At 51.8% G+C, this 16,920-nt stretch overlaps 1 long non-coding RNA gene across 1 annotated transcript; it reads right to left on the reverse strand.

Moving 5' to 3' along the window:
* Positions 1-13,142: 13,142 nt before the first annotated feature.
* On the reverse strand, positions 13,143-16,511 carry LOC136308910 (uncharacterized). The gene is made up of 3 exons (XR_010726191.1): positions 16,308-16,511; positions 13,543-13,769; positions 13,143-13,233 (listed from the first exon to the last, which is right to left on the reverse strand). It is a non-coding gene; the product is annotated as an uncharacterized lncRNA (long non-coding RNA).
* Positions 16,512-16,920: the final 409 nt, after the last annotated feature.

A 16,920-nucleotide genomic window follows, 5' to 3' on the forward strand; every position in this document is an offset into this window, starting at 1 on the left:
TTCACTTTCTGGTCACCCATTCAGGGCTGGGTCTACCCTGTCAGCCTCCTGGCAAGTACCCCGTGCTCCTTCTCTAACCTGAGCTCCTCGAACTCTCATCCTGAGGACCTTTGTTAAAAGGGCACATCCCGGGGCCCCCAATCTAGAGATTCTGACTCTGTGGGTCCAGGAATCGGCCTTTGTGACACGCTCTCCGGACATGACCCAGCCAGGTGCTGGGCTAGCTCAGAAGGAGGCTCGGGAAGCATTCTGGAGCTCTGAGTGGTTATGCAAAATTAGAATTTTTAGGGAAGAACTAACCCAGTGTTTTTCATGGCACTGGGCCCCTGGTCGAGGGTGAGGTGGCTTTGGTGGAGCAAGCATGTGACATTAAATAAGTGATTCATACAGTGTGAAAATCACCCCCTTTCCGTCCCTCTGGGGAGATCAAGGGGAAACTCTTAGTCTGGCACTCCGAGTCTTTTAGCAGCTCCCGACACTTCCAACCTCCTTTGTGAACAAAGAGAGAGGCCCAGGCTGTCAGTCTTCACAGGCGGCAGCATCTGGCGAGGTGTGGGTAATATTAGTTGAGACATAATTATTTCTCTATAATTCCAAATAGTAAAGAAATGATTATTTAGAGATAATAATGAAAAAAATGTTTGTTTCTGTAGCTACCTTCTATTAATAATGGCAAGGAACACTAATTTCCATTTCTGATGGTGAGCCCAAGGTTCCTTTTAAGTTAATTATAGTTTATTTAGAGTGGGAAGTGATTTGCAGGAAAAAAGGAAAGAGCGACTGCATCAGAGCACAGGGGGCAGCCAGGGCCCACATCACAGTGGTGACTTGGGAACGACGAAAGTTAGGGACATGCTAACCTCATGGAAGTTTTGCATTTTGTTGCATGAGAAAATAGAGGCCTGGAGAGGAGAAGGGACTTGGCCATGACCACACAGCCCCTTGGGACAGCCTTGGCTGTCACCTCCAGGCACCCACTAGGGAGCTCTGAGGAGCCCACCCGGCAGAAGACGCTTTCGCACCAACCCGGGGATCCTAGCCCGCTGGGGAGGCGGGGTTCTCCAGAATCTTTAAAACAGATGAAAATAAAGCACCAAGAGTGACCTCACTCTAGCATGTGGTGACTGTAAAAATTAATTGCCCTCTATCTGGTGACCCGCTGGGGCAGGCAGCCCTCCACCTAGGGGGTCGCCTGAAAGGGGTGGGGGGAGGAAGCATTCCATGGGACTGACACTGTGGTTCCACAGTGATCTCACCCCAACAACTGAAGACTTGTTATTTAAAACTGAATTTCACTCTGTTTCTAAGCGCTCGGGAGCGAGGTTGCGAGTGGACTTTGTCATCTGAAAGACGATCTAGAGCAGCGATTTTCAACCTTTTTGTCTCATGGCACACGTAAACTAATCATTAAAATTCTGTGGCACACCAAAAAATATATTCTAATTTTTACTGATCTGACAAAAAAAAAAAAAAGGTATCCTCTGTATGGATTTCCAAAAAATAATAATATTAAAAACGATCTACTGTTTTGCTCCAAAGTGAAATTTTTAAAAAAATCAGGTGCCTATACTTGTATTTAAGGATATCTATTACCAGGAATTAACCAATCAGACACAATCTCATTGTGCAATGTGACCAATAAGATGCAACTCTAGGACCTATATATCTGTGATTCATCGTTGAAAATTGTGATCTAGAACACAGAGGAGTAGCTTGTCCTCCGTGTGTGCAGAGCGCTGACTCTGACAGTCGCTGGCGCTGGTTCTTTCCTGTTCTTGGTCCCACTGGTCCCCACTTGTGGTTGGAGTGAGCTCGAAGCTTGATGATGAGGACACCACGGGAGGTGAGCTCTTAGGCCAGGCACCCTGGAAGCAAAGCCTGAGATGCAGAGCCTCACCCACAGAGGGAGGGCTCTCAGGAGATTGATGTTAGGAAGGCAGCCAGGGCAGGGAAGGGGGCAGGCAAGGATGTGAACTTGCTCAGAGTCCAGCTTCGCACATCCGGGGGTGGGGAGCCCTGGAGTGTGAATTCTGCCACACAGTTGGCTCCACATCCAGTGTGAGGGCAAGGGCCTTCAAACTCCCTTGTCAGTCAGTCATGGACTGTGGGACACCCTTGGAGGGGGGTAGGGATGCTTCCCCTAATTAAGGACACTTTTTCCAGAGGAGAGGGCCATGGTCTTAGAAGCAGTGGTGTGCTGGGAAACCAGTTCTCTAGGGTCAGGAAAAGGAGAGTCCTGAACTATAGATGTTGCCAATTTCTGTAATGTAAATACTCCCTTGATGGCCAGTTGCAAAGCTACCAATGTAACAGCTGGCTCACAAAGGACCTGAATATTTAACCAACAGCTATCACATGCCAGGAGAAGCTGGCCCAGCATAGCCCTTCGTTAGCAGACAACACTGCAGGTAGAGGTTGCAAAGGGCTGGGAAGGAGATCTGGGTGGGCACTGACCACAGAGCCTTCCCACCAGCCTTCCTGCTTCCTCTCTTAGTACCCTTTTGAGCATCTAACAGCGCTAACATGCCACCCTATATTAAACCCTCATGACTCTCCATTGCCTTCAGGATAAAATCTCTTTACCTTGGCCCGTAAGCCCTGCCCCCCTGACCCTGCCAACTGCCCCAGTCTTTTTTCTCCCCACTCACTCTCTCATGGACTTTCTACTCTGGCTACACTGGACCTCTTTCTTGTCCTTGAAATTCTGATCCTCTTCCATTGTCAAACCTCTAGGCCCCTTCACATGCAGCTGTCTGACCAAGAAAGCCTTTCCCTGTCCCCATCCACTTAGCCCAACCAGCAACTCAGCAGCATTCAGTTTTTATTTCAGAGTCTATCTTGTTTGGGAGCAGGGCATTCAGGGCATGCTGTGTGAGCTTGGGCAAGTGTACCCCTGTCTCTGAGGTCAGTTTGCCATCTGTCTTCTACCTTGGTAACTCTTTGAAGATAAAGACCTCACTTGGCTTCATTACTCCAAATCTCTAGCACCCAGCATGGGGCCTCATTGTAGATAAATGACTTAATGAATGATTCAATGTATTCATCAATCAAAGAACTAATTAATGTTCGAGTGGTCAAGGCACCTGCCTGGCAACACATGTCATGCAGAAGAGCCATCATCAGCCCGCTTCTGCTCTGAGAGCCTTGCTCTGGGGACGGGAGGATGCAGCTGTAGCGAGGAGCTCAGAGCTGTCTGTCCAGTGCAGCCCGTAGGATGGACGAACCTTCCACACCGCTTCATTTACTCCTCACAGCAAGTCTGGGGGAGAGCAGAGCACTGCCCCATTATAGTGACAAGGATATTGAGGAGGTCAAGATATTAAATCAGTTGCTCAGGGCCACACAGCCACTCAACATCATGTGTTTGACAACTGACCTTCTCATCAACAGATGGTCGTAGCCTCTGTCTGCGTCCGTGCACAGGGCAGTGCGCCGTCACTTTCTCCGCAGCTCGGCGTGCCACAGAATGGAAGGGCCCAGCTCCGCTTAAATGTCCGCTTTTACTGAGCATCGGTTTGGTGTCTTTCTTTTTCCCTTCTCTGCAGTGGATATGTTTGGGTGGAGAGCTGCACACACCTATGTGAGCATCACTGCCCTGGCTGGAAGGGGAAAGGGGGAAGCAGATTGCTGTTTGCATCTTTTTTTTTTTTTTTTTTTTTTACAGAGACAGAGAGAGAGAGAGAGAGAGAGAGAGAAGGATAGACAGGACAGACAGACAGGAACGGAGAGATGAGAAGCATTAATCATTAGTTTTTTGTTGCGTGTTGGGAAACCTTAGTTGTTCATTGATTGCTTTCTCCTATGTGCCTTGACCACGGGCCTTCAGCAGACTGAGTAACCCCTTGCTGGAGCCAGTGACCTTGGGTCCAAGTTGGTGAGCCTTGCTCAAACCAGATGAGTCAGTGCTCAAGCTGGCGACCTCGGGGTCTTAAACCTGGGTCCTTCGCATCCCAGTCCGACGCTCTATTCACTGAGCCACCGCTTGGCCAGGCGCTGTTCGCATCTTGAGAGACTTCATAACTGAACTTCTGGGCAGTAAAGGATTAACGTTGCCCAAAGTGAGGTTAGGCTTTGTCCTAGGCTTTTGCCTTTGTCCTGCCTGATAGAGTGTCTTTGTTTAGCTGGGCATCCTGGGCCACACCACACAGTCTATGCTGACAAGATAATTTAGGGTGGGCGCCTTGGGTCATGTGATATCAGCTTGACCCTCAGAGGGGCTAGAGACAAAGGGCGGCCACACAGGCAGTCAACCATGTCTACATGACCAAGTCCCGATTAAAACCCCGGACACTGAGGCTCAGGGGATGTTCCTGGTGGGCAGTGCCCTGGGTGCATTGTGACGTGTCATTGCCAGGAAAGATTAGTGCTGTCCCCCGGACACTGAGGCTCAGGGGATGTTCCTGGTGGGCAGTGCCCTGGGTGCATTGTGACGTGTCATTGCCAGGAAAGATTAGTGCTGTCCATGATTCCAGGGAAATGGAGCTTTGGCTCTTGGAACTTTCCTAGGCTCTGTCTCCTCCATCTCTTCTCACCACTGATTTTAACCCGTAACCTGTAACTATAACTAGGAGTATAAAAGATTTCAGTGAGTTCTGAGTCCCTTCTAGTGAATTATTGAAACTAAGAGTCTCAGAGGGGGAAGGAGGCTGGGAGCTGGCTGAAAATGTGAAGGGATTAAGCAAAGAATATAAAAAGCTCATGGACACAGACAGCAGTATGAGGATGGTAAGCGGGGAGGGGCTGGGGAGGTAGAGGAGAGGAAAGGGGGTAACGGTGAGGGAAGGAGACTTGACTTGGGCTGGTGAACACACAGTGCTGTGTACAGATGATGTATTATGGAATGGTACACCAATGTCACCCCAATAAATTAAATTTAAAAATACTGAGAATTCTCTTGGGGACCCCATACTCTGCAATCTCCATTTTGAAAGCACCTCTTCTGCGACTGGCCCGAGGCTGTGAGTACCAGCGGGCTTGCGGTTGGGTCCTGTTCACAGCTGGATCCCTGGGTCCCAGCACACAGAAGGCATTCAGTAAATAGTTGTTGAATTGATTTGTTCAACAATGGCAGCTCTTGACATTCAGTAACATCGGGCTGCCTATTTTATTATGCCTTTCTTACCACGTCAAATTGGACCCAGAGCAGGGTAGTGACTAGCTCAAACCATTTGTTCAAAAAGCTGAGCCAGGAGTTGAACCTTGCGCTGAGGTTCCAGAGCCACACGCTCCACTCGGCTCCATTCCTCTGTGAGTTTCGCCGCATCACTATGTCAGTGGGGAAGGAAAAGCTGAGAACAAAGTGGCCGGGGAAGCCAGAGTTGGGAAGGAAGCGCCCAGGGAACGCTGGCAGCAGCGACCCGACTGTGGCCCGCAGCGATACTATCTGTCCCGCCTGTGCGTGTGGCCTCAGGGAAAGGAGTGAGAGGGAGAGAGAGACTGAGAGAGCACGGAGCCTTTGTGAATTATGAAAGGGAAAACCAGATGAGAGGAGATAACTGCTTTAATGCCTTGCTTTTATTAAACAAATCTGCACTTCAACTTGGAAGAAAAGATTTTTTTTTTTTTTTGGTTGTTATTTGCTTAAGAGAATTGGAGAACGGAGAGCTGTCTGGGAGGATGATTAATGGGGAAAATATTACATTTCAATGAGGTCTTTCCTCCTGAAGGGTGATGTGTAGAAGGGGATGTCAGGTTCATTTCCTCATTTCCGTCTCAGCTGGGGCTGAAAGAGATGCTCTTAAGGGGGAAAGGGGTAGAAAACTAGTGTTCTGAGGCTGAGAGGATTCTCATTAATAAAAACCACCGCGAACGCTTACAGACCACCCCCCAAGGGCCAGGGCTGTGCCGAGCGCAGAGTCTGCAGGATTGTGTACATGTAACGACCCCACGAATGAGCTGCCACAGGCATCCTCACTTTACAGATAAATAAAATGAGGCTCTGGGAACTTCAATAGTTGGGTCAGAGTCATGGGACTTAAAATATGATTGAAGCTGGGTCTGTCTGGCTCTCCAAGTCCGGCTCTTCCTTCAGACTCATTTAAGGGCGAGAGCAGACACTTTCAGGGATAACCAGGGGTCCATCTGGTCGCAATGAAAGTGCTTGGAAGAGCCAAAAAATGCCTTTGTTCATGCAGACTGGGGTGTGTGGTCAGCCAACTATCCCCCTAGTGTAGCGGTCGGCAAGCCACATGCAGCTCTGTGGCCCCTTGAGTGTGGCTCTTCCACAAAGTTCTACGTGCAGGTTCCACCTCAAGAAGGAATGTACCTACCCATATAGTTTAAGTTTTAAAAATTTGGCTCTCAAAAGTAATTTCAATCGTTGTACTGTTGATATTTGGCTCTGTTGACTAATGAGTTTGCCGAGCACTGGTCTAGCGGGTTTGGACACCGTGCTGGGTGTCTCCATCTTATGCATGGCAACTGTCATTCATGACCGGAGGGGACGGAGGAGTCTCTCTGCTGCTTTGGGACCCCGAGGTGCAGAGTTCAGCGGAGACTCTTCTTCCTATCTCCAGTTGGGAGCCAGCCCCTCAAGGACATCAGAGGCCGGGCCATCAGCATAGACGCTGCACTCATCATGTCAGGCAGACGTCGAGAGGGAGGCCACTTTGACAAGAACTAGAAAGTGAAGGCAGCCACGGCTCTCTTCTCCTTGTCCTCTGCTGGCTCCAAGAAGGTTTTGCTGCAGAGAATTGTAGAAAGCAGGTCAGGATCCATCCTGTAATCCTGCGGACGTTTGCAGACGGGCTTAGAGCAGTGAGCAGAACAGCACGATTCCTACCCTTATGGAGCTGATGGTGGATGGATGGTTGGATGGATGGATGGTTGGATGGATGGATGGACGTGTAGATGGACAGATGGAGAGACACAGACAGACAGAATGCCTGGGCTCAAATTTCAGCTCCTCCCCTCTCTAGTGAGTGACCTTGGACAAATTGTTTACCATCTCTGTGCCTCAGTTTTCTTCTCTGTTAAATGGGAACGATAATAGTATCAAGTTCAGAGAGTTTTCTGAAGATAAAATGAGTGAATACATAAAGTTCTTAGAGGAAGGTCCGCATGCGGTAAGGGCTACGTGAATGCTGGATTATATTGACGAAGGAGGTAGACATGAACCAAAGAATAACACAAAAAGGTATAAAAAACTGTGACCCTGGTCAGTGACACTGAGGAGAGGAACAGGGTGCCGTGTGCACACTGCCAGGGTGGGCGGGGAGAGGCGAAACATCTCTGCTGTCAAGTGCTCTCACTCTTTTCTCTTCTGTAAAAATCACAGAAATGCCACTGGTGCTGGGCCCCATTCTTCAGTGGTGACCAATGTAACAGCATGGCTTTTCAGGAAGAAACGCAGCCCTTGGTTTATTATTCCAGCAGGGAAATGAAGCACACAGCATCCAGAGATGAAAATTAACATGCGGGTGACCCACGGGAGCCACAGGGAATGTGGGGGGCTCTTTCCCTTCCCTTCCCGGCCTCGCCTCTCCCACCCCTGCTGCCCTTCCCGCCCACGCCAGGTTGTCCTCCCCCAAGATCTGCTTTTTTGACTTGAGTCACAAAAACAGGAATCTTTTAACAGTGCCCACTTCCTCTGCTCCAGGAGGCCTGCGTGATGAAAGGCGTCCCCCCCCCCGCAGCGAAAGCCAAGCCAAACAGATTAACGCAAGATGCGTCTGCTATAGATTAAACATTTGGAAAAGCCATTTTATAAATATTTTTTTTTCCACAACCACATCTCCATATGGCTGCGAGCTCCGGTCTCTGTGCTGATTGCTGCTGGCCTCACGCATATGTATTTAATGTGCAGTCCAGGCTCAGGACTCCTTGTCCCTGGGCCCCCAGGGGCTTTGCGGAGAGACTTTGCATCTCCTTTTGGGGGACACATCAGACTCTGGGGCAAACAAAGCCGATGGAACCCGCCTCGAGGTCGAGCTGGATGTGAGAAACGAACAGAGTCACTCGGGCTTCTCTCTAGACCCCCTGCCCACAGCCCTTTGTCCGCTCTGCACTGAGTTAGGATGAGGAATTCCAGAAAACTAGATCCTTATCTTTCTAGAGCTCCCCTTCCAGCAGAAAAAGACCCCCTAGGGCAGCGGTTCTCAACCTGTGGGTCGTGACCCGGGGGTCGAACGACTAGGGCCAGGTGTGGCTCCTTTGGACCACTGCGCCCCAGAGAATCACCAAGCCCTGTCTATTCTCCCTGTAGGTCTCTGCAGAACAGGCCTCGGGGTCTACTTACCTTGCTTCCCACTTGTTCTTACCTGGGCCACGGGCCTCCTCACAGAGCTCCTGGTCCCTTCACCCACCTCCCTCCACGCACCTCCAGGAGCCCGAGGGGTCAACGTGTCTGCCTGGCTTACAGCCCAACCCCAGTGGGGAACTGTCCTCACCATGGAGGCTGCCATGTGTCTCCAGGTGTTGACCAGGCTCTGCTAGGCCACAGGCCTCCTGTACCCCTTGCATTGAGCTACGAGCAACGGGAGTTCAGAATCAGATGTCATTTGATTTAAAACCTGTTTGGAACGACAGTTTTGTTTGTTCATGGACTGCGCTTCTGGGTCAGGACAGTGCCGCTCAAAGCGTGGTCCATGTTGGGTCTCGGGCCCGGCCACGCCGACTAAGACAGGTCCCCGGCGGCAGGGTCCATGCTGGGTCTCGGGCCCAGCCACGCCGACTGAGACAGGTCCCCGGCGGCGGGGTCCATGTTGGGTCTCGGGCCCTGCCACACCGACTGAGACAGGTCCCCAGCGGCGGGGTCCATGTTGGGTCTCGGGCCCTGCCACGCCGACTGAGAGGTCCCCGGCGGCGGGGTCCATGCTGGGTCTCGGGCCCTGCCACGCCGACTGAGACAGGTCCCCGGCAGCGGGGTCCATGCTGGGTCTCAGGCCCTGCCACGCCGACTGAGACAGGTCCCCGGCGGCGGGGTCCATGCTGGGTCTCGGGCCCTGCCACGCCGACTAAGACAGGTCCCCGGCGGCGGGGTCCATGCTGGGTCTCAGGCCCTGCCACGCCGACTGAGACAGGTCCCCGGCGGCGGGGTCCATGCTGGGTCTCGGGCCCTGCCACGCCGACTGAGACAGGTCCCCGGCGCGGGGTCCAGCAATGTGTTCTCCCCACTCTCTAGGAGACACTTGCACAAAATAAAGTTTGAGATGCCCTGGGTCGGAGAAGGCACCTCTTAAATACGCTGTGCATTTTGGAAGGTGCACAATGAACACAGCAGAGCGGAGACGTGGTTGTGGGTTGAGCACAGCAGTTCTGAAGGCATGTGGTCTGGGGACTCCGCAGCGTTCCTAAGACCTTTTCAGGGGGTTTGCAAAGTCAAAGCCGCTGTCCTAATAATACTGAGCCGTCGTTTGTCCTTTTCACCCTCATCTTCTCGGGAGGGCCCAGTGGCGTTTCCAACAGCTCCACGATGGGTATGACGTTCTTCTCTGCCAGCTAACGGACTGTGAGCTGGTGATCCTTGTGTCGCAAAGGTGTTTGTTCTAACTTCCAACACAGTGAACACTGAGAGGTGCAACCTTCATAAAGCTCTGGGATTCCCAATCATTTTTAAGAGGGTAAAGGAGCCTTAAACCCAAAATGTTTGAAAACCTCCAACTTAGCATTTGCCACAGGGTCTTGTAAGCATCAGTAACAGTAATCATTGGAAGCTATTACGCCCATTTTGCAGATGAGAAAAATGAGATTTGTGATTATAGCAGTTGTGGTTCTTGGGTAGCAAGACTCAAGAGACCCACTCTGGCTTAACGTGGGTGAAAACGGGTGTCCTGGAACTCTTGTGGAAGAGAAGTGGGGGAACCAGGCTTGGGAGGGGAGGTGCCCAGCTGGCATCCAAGGACCGAGGTGCAGTCCCGGTGGGCATGGTCTGATGGAGCTGGGAGGGGAGGTCTTCTGGGCAAGAGATGGGCACATGGCCAAACCAGTGGGATTTCTTCATCTCAAACTTGGCTCTTAAGTAGAGGGACGACAAGACCGACTTTCTGCAGCACAAGGAGGTTTACCCCTGGGACCCTGGGACTCTGGGACTCCATTTTGCCAACAGCCACTTGCAAGAAAGCAAGGTTTCCCACAGGCTTCCCCACAGCTTCTGGGGCAAATGTTTAAACCAGCTCCTCCCCCAGAGAGATGTCTGGATGTAGGATGAAAGGCTGAATGTCTCTGCACATTTAATTCATAGACACTCCTCCTCCCCACCGCCCCCGAGCCAGCAGAGACAAACCGCGGGTCCCCACACCCCTGACCCATGTTAACTTTGGGGATGGCCTTGTGTATCCCGCCTTTCACCGGCGGCAAATGTTGCGCTGAGTTTACTGGTGAAATTGCCGTCAGGTATGATTATTTGTTTGGGGTTCCGTGGATCAAGCTCTGCCGGAGCTGGCGTGCTGTCACACTCAGTTTGTAGGTATGTGGGGGATGCAGACCCATTAAAGAGCCCTTCAAATATTCCTGGTTAAAAACAACAGCCACCTTGTTTACAGTGAAGGTAAAGAATCAGAATCCTTCTTCCCAGGGGACTGGCTGTGTCTGCTGCTTGTAGCGACGGTCCTGGCTTTCCCAGGCAGCTGGCTGCCGCCTCTTCTAGAGAGGGGCCCCGGGCAGCCAGCTGAGGATAGCAGTTCGCTTTGCCTTTGCTTAATCACAGCAGGTGAGATGCCTCTAGACTGACTAACCCTTAAAAAGGAGCCCATCTGGCTCGGCTAGCACATTCCAGGCAGGGATTTGATTGGCAGAACTGAAAGGCTGAGGAAGTCCATCCATCATGAGCCCCGATGACAAGGATTGATGCACATTGCTGAGGGAAAGATGTGTGTTTTGGGGTTTGCAAGCTAGGAAGACCCATTGGGCAGGACCTCCTGCTTCTCCCCTCGGCCCTGGTCTGGATCCTCCTTTGTTGGTCAAGCTTCTATTTTCTCTTTTTTTGAGAGAGAGAGAGAGGCAGGACCATCGACCTGCTCCCATATGTACCCTGACCAGGGAATCGAACTGGCAACCTCCATGCTCTGGGACAACGCTCCAACCAACTGAGCTATCCAGCCGGGGCTTAATTTTTATTGGTTTTTAGAAAGACAGAGAAAGGAAGGGAGAGAAAAAGAGGAGAGGAAAGGGAAGCGTGTGTTGTTCCACTCAGCTGTGCATTTTTTGGTTGCCTCTTGTGTGCTCCCCAACCAGGGATTGAACCCACAACCTTGTTGTTTCAGGACGACGTTCTTAACCGCCTAAGCTAACCAGCCAGGGCCAAAGCTTCTCGACCTGACTGCAAGACCGGCGTCCTCGTCTGCTTGTAAGTAGCCAGCTGTGCAGACAAGGCGGCCCCTCCCTCGGTTCAGGTCTCCTTTGGGTGGGGGCCCAAACAGGATGTCGGTGCCTTTGAATCAAGGCACTGTGGGCACACGTTTGCTAGAGTAAGTTCATGTCCCCACTGTAGCGGACTCAGTAGGCAGGGCCGAGGCGTCCGCTTGACAATGAGATGCTGCTGGGGGGGGGGGGGCTCCCCTCTGAGAACCACAGAGCATCCTATGTACAGCTCTGCCAGGCTCTGAAAAGAGGGCAGCTTCCCTCCTCCCGTGTCTGCCATGGTGACGGCACAGGTCTCTCCTGACATCGCTGCACCCAATTCAATGAAAGAGAAAAACAAGAGGGTCCTTCCTTGTGTCCTCGGGGCAGGGTCGGCCATGACACTCTTCTCCAAAGGATAGGAACAGAAACTCAGTGCATGAAGCGACACATTTCTATTTCGGGCTCCCAACAATATTGAAACCTTCAAGAGTCCAAGAGACTGTTACAGAAGCCCAGAGTCGGACAGTAAAGTGGTGAAAAGAGATTTTACTCAGGAACAGCTGGAAGACAGGGGAAAAGACCTCACTGCAGAACGGGACTCAGTGCCAACCATTCAAGGAAAGTGGGGTTATAGCCAAGGAGCAGGGCAGGGTCAGAGGGTGGAAGTTACTAAGAGGGAGCGCCAGGGTAAAAGGATTCTGGCTAAAGTGAGCCCACAGGATTCTCGCTGAAGGCAGCCAAGCTGAGGAGACATCACCTGAAGGATGCGGAGGATGAGGAACCTGATCAGGTACCAAGGTAATCATCCCTGGAGGGCGGGTTCCTTCTAAACTGACCCAGTGAGATCTTAGCAGAGTTTTGCAAAGATGGGGTGGGGCCCACGGTCGGCTTCCTCAAGCGGAGGGCTCAGGGGAGCTTGACTCGAGTCTGGTGAAAAGGAGAGTCTTTGTCACTGTGACTCTGGGGTGAAAAGGGAGAGATATGTAAGGGAAGTCAGAGAGCTCCTGAGAGCCCGGATGCCAGGACACCAGGGGCTGCTCGGTCTGCCGCTTTCCAGACCACACAGCCTCTCGCTCTGGGTCTGCGGGACCAGCCCTGAAACCTCAGGAGAGGAGGCTGTGGTTCTCACTCACTGCTGCTGGTGAGAAGCTCCCCCAGACTGCCCCCCCACCCACCCAAAGGCTGCCAAGGGCCCCCTTGGTGCCTTACAGATAAACACAAGACTGCCCCGGCTCAGGGAGTGCTGGGTCCAGTGGGGGGGGGGGCGAAGCAAGCCTACAGATCATGCCATAAGATAGACCCCCTCCCCCACCAGGCTAAGGCTCCTATAGACAAGGAGTGATTGGTTCTGGTAATGGGGGCCTGGGTGTGGGGCAGTGGTACCCCAACATTCTCCCCATCTCCATATGTCGGCTTTGCAGTAACCTGCCTCTCTTTCTTCGGGGAACCACTCTTCCCTATTTCCTGAGGGCGCGGCGCAACACTACCAATCAGAACCTCCGACTCCAGGCCCAAGCCAGACTCAATCCAAGTCCTTTTCTGAGATTTCATACCCAGACACTGAGAGGCAGAAGTTCCCTCGTGCTTGGAGCCCTAGGGTGGAAGCCCCACAGTTCGTGCTTGCGTACCCCTGTGCTGTGGAGTGGCTCCACAAAAAACTGAGAAAAAGATCATGCGCAAACGGCATTCATGAGCTCCTGGACTGAACTGCACCTGGAGGTCTCCCCCTGGATTCTTCGGCTGTGGGGGCCAATAAACTGCGCTATTTTGTTTAAACCAAATTGAGTTGGTTTTTTGGTCCCTTGCAACAGAGAGAATCCTGATCGACATAGGAAACCTAAATTATCTTCATGGTTTCATGGAGCAGAGCAGACACTCCACAGAATCAATGACAGATGAGTCTCCAGTCGAACGTGGAACATGATTTGATTTGATGACTACACCCACATACATCTGGAAAGACAGGTTGGGAGTCCTCAGGCATCTCAATCAGCTCCAGTGAATTAGTCCTGAGAGCAAAATGGCTAGTAACCCCCTTACCAGAGACACTCACCCCCAAACTAGCTTCTCCCAGAACTCCCAGGTGTGGAAACTGCCTGGGCTGTGGGATCCACACACCCCGCCTCACCTGGCCCCGGTTCTCTGTGTCTTCCTTCAGGAGGAATCTTGGGGGTGAGAGACAGTCATCCCCAAACTAGCTTCTCCCAGAACGCCCAGGTGTGGAAACTGCCTGGGCCGTGGGATCCACACCCCCCACCTCACCTGGCCCCGGTTCTCTGTGTCTTCCTTCAGAAGGAATCCTGCTGAAATCAGCAGCTGCGTCTCTCCTGACTTGTAGATGCGGACGCAACTCCGAGGCAGGTTTTTGGGTGCCGACAGGCGAGGTGGGGAGCAGTTTCCTGACTCTGTTTCTGGCTTCTGGAAGCAGCCCCGAGACAGTTCCAGCCATGAGGGTGTCAGGAGGGAGTCACTGTCTACGCTGCGAAAGACTGAAAGTATAGAAATTGTTCGATGAACTAACATAGAGAAAAATTCCTCTCTTCCCCCAGGATGGGATGCCAGCGCTTTTGAAATGATAATGTTTTCAGAACCAGACTCTGGTTTCCCCATATGTCAGAGAGTACAGTAAATTTTGATGTCAGTTGCCTATTGATTTTACAATTTCCTTGTCTTCCCTCCCACCCCTTGATTTTATTTATTGAAGACTCAACCTTGCTAGGCATTCAAGGCTCAAGGTCTACCCATGACACATATAGGCCTGGGGTCCCGCTTCCAAACCAGCAGGTCCTGCAGGAGCCAACTCCCTTTTCCAGACTGGCAATGGGACTTCCTTCTCTGTCTGCATTTGCTCACCAGCCTCAGGGGCCGGCCATGATGCCGGCCACAGAACCCAAGGTGACAAAGATGCGGTGCCCCTCGGAGGAGCTCAAAATCCCGTTGGGGAAACAGGCGCATCAGCAGAGAGCACAGAGCAGCTGAGTTATGGAAAAGAGGAGCCTGGCACACAGGGGGAGCAGAGAGAGGCAGGCCACCCCCAGGGTGTTCGAGGAGGGCTCCACGAAGGCGGTCAGAACACTCCCCCTACACTGCCCGTGCCCTGTGCTGGGTTCCAGACCAGGCGCTGCCTATGCAGAGGCTCTGCATTGCTGGTGCCTACACAGCAGAGCAAGCCCAGCGTGAGTGGGGCAGGCCTCAGCCCACATCCCCCGCCCATCACCAGCATGGTCTCCTCACACCTCACACCTGCGCAAGCTCTTCTTCTAATAGGAGGTGAGTGAGCCCTCACTCCTCTGCAAAGGTCACACGGCCAGTGGAGAGAAGCCGGGAGCGGAAGAGCAACCTTTGGACTCATCTCTTCCATGAGGCTCCTGAGCACACTATGCATCTATAGACCCCTTGATTGTGAATGCATCAAATTCAGACCCAAGTTAGAGTGTGTTCATTCTCATGCAGGACCCAGGAGACAGTGCGTCTTAGACAAGGTCACTGCATGTATGGAGGACTTCCACACACAAGAAATCCGGATGAACATTTTACATTCTTTTCTCTTTTTTTTTTGTAAGTGAGAGGAAGGGAGATAGAGAGACAGACTCCTGCAGGCACCCCAACCAGAATCCACCTGGCAACCCCTGTCTAGGGCCGATACTTCAATCAATCAAGCTATTTTTAGCACCTGAGGCCCACACTAGGACCAAACAAGGCTTCCTCAGCATCCAGAGCTGATGCTGAAACCAATCGAGCTACTGGCTGTGGGAGGGGAAGAGGAAGAGAACGGGGAGAGGGAGGGAGAGAAAAGCAGATGGTTGCTTCTTCTGTGTACCCTGACCGGGAATCAAACCCAAGACATCCATCCACACGCCGGGCTGACACTCTCCCACTGAGCCAAGCGGCCAGGGTCCATTTTACATTCATTTAACTTTCATGACAAACCTAGGAGGTGAGTACTACTGTCCTCCTGCTTCTCAGACGAGAACACTAGGCTCACATGCCGTTATTGATATATATGGAAAAAGAGTGACTAGATGGACAGTAACAATAAGACTAAGCCTCACGAATCATTAGAGAGAGAGAGAGAGAGAGAGAGAGAGAGACGTAGACGAACAGACTGGCTGGGCAGGAAGGGAGGGAGGGGGAGGGGGCAATCGTATGGAGTGCTGAAACCATTTCTTACACGTAGAATACCAATTCAAACAATGGATTGGAGTTTGTTTTTGTTTTGTGTGCATGTTTCTTCTTATTTGTTTATTATTACTATGCTTCTTGTCCTTCTAGAAGAGCCACAGAAATTAGTATTTCCTGGTGATAGAATAAAGCCTTAACCCAGCCACAGCAGGACGGTGGATTATAGAGTCAGAGAGATGGCTGGGGGAGAAGTGTGACCTCCCACAGTCAATTAATTAATGGCTATAATTACCCACTGTAAACAGTCTTGGGTCTCGTTAAGGCTGGAGGCCCAGGGCCGGGTGTGCTCCCTGTTGAGACCAGCGTCATCAGACACACGGGCTGCGGTCTCAGCTCCCTCCGGGGGACATCAAAGCCCCGGTCTTCCCTCCGCTGTACGTTCTTAGGACAGAGCTCACCTCCTGAGGGGAGCCGGCTTCTTGCATGCACTAGCTCAGAGGAGGGGACTGGCTCTGTCCCAGAGGTGATGCCCAGAAACAAAGCACCAGTAACCCTCCAGCTCCCCGAGAGACCCTCATCCTGGGAAGAAGCAGCAGCTGCTCCTCACACACCAGAAACTCATCGGCTCTGAGATGGAGCTTACCTGTTTCTTCTCTCTCACCAAGCTGTTCCACTCACAGATCCAAAACCCACTCAGGCTCAAACCCCACACCTGGGAGTCCACCTTAAAGCCTCCCTCTTGTTTCTGATGTCAACCCATCATGCACTGGTTTACTTCTTCCTGAATATTAACTGGTAACCTCTCATGACTAGGCTGAGTGTCACGACCAAGGACGGTCAGTTCAACCTCCCGGATGTGCTCCATTTCCAGCCCACCTGCCTGGGACAAGCCCTGCCCCTCTCACCTGGACAGCTGCAGCCAACTCCTCCCGGTCTCCTGGCTTCCTCTGGGAGCCTCCAGGGTGAGCTGAGAAAGCTCACTGCAAGCCTCCTGAGAGTTTGCCACTTTCATTGTGATGGAGCAAGGTCCTCCCCACCTGCACGATCAAGCCCTGGGCACTTCCAGTCCGTTTCATTCCCCTCTTGCCCTCTGAGGTCCAGTCACCGGGTCTTCTCTCTCTCCTCTTGCTTCTGAGCCTCTACATGAGTGGTTCCCTCTGCCAGGAGTGCCTTCTCACTCCCTCCTCCCCTCACCCAGAAAATTCCAACGTGCCTTTTATGTCTATCTTAAATAGCCTTTCTTCAAAAGGAAACTCTCCAGACTTTCTGCTTGGGTCAAGCCCCCAATACATGGTTTTATAATTCCATGATGTTGCCTTTTGACAGTTAAATATTTTTGTGATTATATGTCTAATGCCTTCCCCTCCTGAAAATTGTGAGTTTCACGATAGCAAGACTTTGTCTGACTTGTTTATTGCTGTATCTCTAGCACCTAGAATGGTGCTTTACACATAGTAGCTCTTCCCTTTATTGAACAAATGGGTGAGAAGTAAATGAATGTATGGATGAGAGGCTATT

Source organism: Saccopteryx bilineata, chromosome 6 (assembly GCF_036850765.1).
Source record: "Saccopteryx bilineata isolate mSacBil1 chromosome 6, mSacBil1_pri_phased_curated, whole genome shotgun sequence".
In the NCBI taxonomy this organism is placed as follows: domain Eukaryota; kingdom Metazoa; phylum Chordata; class Mammalia; order Chiroptera; family Emballonuridae; genus Saccopteryx; species Saccopteryx bilineata.